Below are 4,059 nucleotides of genomic sequence, written 5' to 3' on the forward strand. Positions count from 1 at the left end.
CAGTATTTAGGGTATATATTATGGTCTAAATATGCCCCCCCCCCCATAATTCAGTTGTTGAAATCCTAAAGCCCAATATGAGGTATTAGGATGTGGGGCCATTGGGAAGTGATTGGATCTTGAAGGTACAGCCCTCATGCATGGCATTAATGCCTTTATAAGAGAGGCTCCAGAGAGCTAACAAACCTGTGAGGTAGATACTACATTATTTCCTTTTTGTATAGGTAAGGAAGCTGAGTACCAAAAAGAAAATGAATTTGCCCAAATGATGGAAATGGCAGAGCCTGGGTTTGTATTTCAGTACCTACATACTAAGTAAGTAGAGTATTAGGTAAATCATAATTATTTATTGACTACTAAGTACTTTATAAATATGTCATGTAATTTTTACAGTAATCTCATGAAGTAGACATTATTACCAAAAATTTTAAAAAATCTGTATGTTCTTTATAGGGGTAGAAATTGTTAGAAGCACTTTTAGTAATACAAGCTCTTTACAAATCACTGCAGTGGTGAGAAACTCCGAGTATATTACTTTCAAGCACCAGAAATTACATCAAGTTTTATACTTTCAGAGAAAAGAAGACAGAGAGAAGTGGGAAAAGGAAAAGTTTTCAATTAGCAATAATTGCGCCTCGGATAAACCTCATTGGCTACGATAGTGCCCCTGCACAAAGCTTGGAAGTGGGAAAAAGAGAAAGAAACAAACAGAGCAAGTTCATTTATATGGTAAATGATTTGCAATTTGCATCAGGTACAAATTTATATTCTATCAGTATTTCCAATAGCAGTCATGTCTGTCTTACGATTCCATATTTTACAAAGCTCAAAGTCTGTATAACACAGCTATTATATAAATACACACACATATACATACTTATACGTATTTATAAAGTTTTATGTATTTTATTATGTATTATATATGTATATATTCTGATACAAAGATAGCTCTGTGCAAATCTGAGAGTGCTCAATCTAGTTGGTCTTGATGCCAAGAAACCTGGGGAGGGGTGAACACCCATGAGAAAGAAAAGAATGGAGAGGTGAGACTAGCTCACTGATAATAATTCAGCTTGCCATTGAGCTTGAAAACCCAAAATGGTATTGTCAGTTTCTGGGCTGGAGACAATATACTCCACTGCCTCTGGATAAACAAAAACTTCATGTGGCCCCTAGAGTCTACTTTTATTAAAGTGTACTTATTTCTTGGGGGGCCTGAATGGTTCAGTCAGTTAAGCGTCTGCCTTTGGCTCAGGTCATAATCCCAAGGTCCTGGGATTAAGCCTGACATCTGGCTCCCCACTCAGTGAGGAGTCTGTTTCTCCCTCTCCTTCTCCCTCTACCCCTCCTCCCACCCTGCTCGTGCTCTCTCTGTCTCTTTCTCTCGAATAAATAAAGTTTTAAAAATCTTCAAAAAAGCTTACTTATTTCTTAAAGACAGAATCTTTTTTTTTTTGCCTTTGAATTAGTGTTTTTTTTTAATAATTTTTATTTTGTTATATTAGTCTCCATACAGTACATCCCCAGTTTTTGATGCAATGTTCCATGATTCATTATTTGCATATAACACCCAGTGCACCATGCAATATGTACCCTCCTTAATACCCATCAGTGGCCTATCCCAACCTCCACCCCCCTCCCCCCTGAAGCCCTCAGCTTGTTTCCCAGAGTCCACAGTCTTTCATGGTTCATTCCCCCTTCTGTTTACCCCCCCTTCATTCTTCCCTTCCTTCTCCCACCGATCTTCCTATTTCTTATGTTCCATAAATGAGTGAAACCATATGATAATTGTCTTTCTCTGCTTGACTTATTTCACTTAGCATAATCTCCTCCATTCCCGTCCATGTTGCTGCAAATGTGTGACCGTTCTTTCTGATGGCTGAATAATATTCCATTGTATATATGGACCACATCTTCTTAATCCAGTCATCTGTTGAAGGGCATCTTGGTTCCTTCCACAATTTAGCTGTTGTGGACAATGCTGCTATGAACATTGGGGTGCATATGGCCCTTCTCTTCACTACGTCTATATCTTTGGAGTAAATACCCAGTAGTACAATTGCTGGATCATAGGGTAGCTCAATTTTTAACTTTTTAAGGGACCTCCACACTGTTTTCCAGAGTGGCTGTACCAGTTTGCATTCCCACCAACAGTGTAAGAGGGATCTCCTTTCTCCACATCCTCTCCAACATTTGTTGTTTCCTGCCTTGTCATTTTTGCCATTCTAACTGGTGTTAAGGTGGTATCTCAATGTGGTTTTGATTTGAATTTCCCTGATGGCTAATGATTTTGAACATTTTTTCATGTGTCTGTTAGCCATTTGTATGTCTTCATTGGAAAAGTGTCTGTTCATGTCTTCTGCCCATTTTTTGATTTGATTATTTATTTCATGTGTATTGAGTTTGGGAAGTTCTTTGTAAATCTTGGATACTAGTCTTTTATCTGTAGTGTCATTTGCAAATATCTTCTCCCATTCCGTGGGCTGCCTCTTAGTTTTTTTGACTGTTTCCTTGGCTGTGCAGAAGCTTTTTATCTTGATGAAGTCCCACAAGTTCATTTTTTCTTTTGTTTCTCTTGCCTTTGGAGATGTGTCATGAAAAAAGTTGCTGTGGCCGATGTCAAAGAGGTTGCAGCCTATGTTCTCCTCTATGATTTTGATGGATTCCTGTCTCACATCGAGGTCTTTCATCCATTTGGAGTTTCTCTTTGTGTATGGTGTGAGAGAGTGGTCAAGTTTCATTCTTTTGCATATAGCTGTCTAATTTTCCCAGCACCATTTATTGAAGAGACTGTCTTTTTTCCACTGGATGTTTTTTCCTGCTTTGTCAAAGATTAGTTGTCCAAAGAGCTGAGGGTCCATTTCTGGTTTCTCTATTCTGTTCCATTGGTCTGTGTGTCTATTTTTGTGCCAGTACCATGCTGTCTTTGTGATCACAGCTTTGTAGTACAGCTAGAAATCCAGCAACGTGATGCCCCCGGCTTTGTTTTTCCTTTTCAACAATTCCTTTGCGATTCGGGGCCTTTTCTGGTTCCACACAAATTTAAGGGCTGTTTGTTCCAGTTCTTTGAAAAATGTCATTGGTATTTTGATTGGGATGGCATTGAAAGTGTAGATTGCTCTGGGGAGCATAGACATTTTAACTATGCTTATTCTTCTGATTCATGAGCATGGAATATTTTTCCATCTTTTTGTGCCTTCTTCAATGTCTTTCAAGAGTGATTTGTAGTTTCTAGAATATAGATCCTTTATGTCTCTGGTTAAGTTAATTCCGAGATAACGTATGATTTTTGGTGCTATTGTAAATGGAATGGATTCCCTAATTTCTCTTTCTTCAGTCCCATTGTTCGTGTATAGAAGTGCAACTGATTTCTGAGCATTGATTTTGTGTCCCACCATGTTACTGAATTGCTCTATAAGTTCTAGTAGTTTGGGGGTGGAGTCTTTTGGGTTTTCTATATAGAGTGTCGTGTCATCTGCAAAGAGAGACAGTTTGACTTCTTCTTTGCCAATTTGGATACCTTTTATCCCTTTTTGTTGTCTGATTGTTGTTGCAAGGACTTCTAGTACTATGCTGAATAATAGTGGTGAGAGTGGGCATCCTTGTCGTGTTCCTGATCTTAATGGAAAGGCTTTCAGCCTTTCCCCATTGAGAATGATAGTCACTGTAGGCTTTTCATAGATGCTTTTTATGAGATTGAGGAATGGACCCTCTATCCCTACGCTCTGAAGTGTTTTAATCAGGAAAGGATGCTGTATTTTGTCAAATGCTTTTTCTGCATTAATTGAGAGGATCATATGGTTCTTGACTCTTTTCTTGTTGATATGATCTATCACACTGATCGATTTGCGAATGTTGAACCACCCTTGCATCCCAGGGATGAATCCCACTTGGTCTTGATGGATAATCCTTTTAATGTACTCTTGAATCCTGTTAGCTAGGATCTTGTTGAGAGTTTTGGCGTCTGTATTCATCTGGGAAATCGGTCTGTAATTCTCCTTTTTGATAGGGTCTTTGCCTGGTTTGGGGATCGAGGTAATACTGGCCTCATAGAATGAG

At 38.7% G+C, this 4,059-nt stretch overlaps 1 non-coding gene across 1 annotated transcript; it reads right to left on the reverse strand.

Moving 5' to 3' along the window:
- Positions 1-532: 532 nt before the first annotated feature.
- Positions 533-679, reverse strand: LOC113250945 (U4 spliceosomal RNA). The gene has a single exon (XR_003314268.1). It is a non-coding gene; the product is annotated as a U4 spliceosomal RNA (small nuclear RNA).
- Between the last annotated feature and the right edge of the window lie 3,380 nt (positions 680-4,059).

This window comes from Ursus arctos, unplaced genomic scaffold, assembly GCF_023065955.2.
Source record: "Ursus arctos isolate Adak ecotype North America unplaced genomic scaffold, UrsArc2.0 scaffold_1, whole genome shotgun sequence".
NCBI lineage: Eukaryota > Metazoa > Chordata > Mammalia > Carnivora > Ursidae > Ursus > Ursus arctos.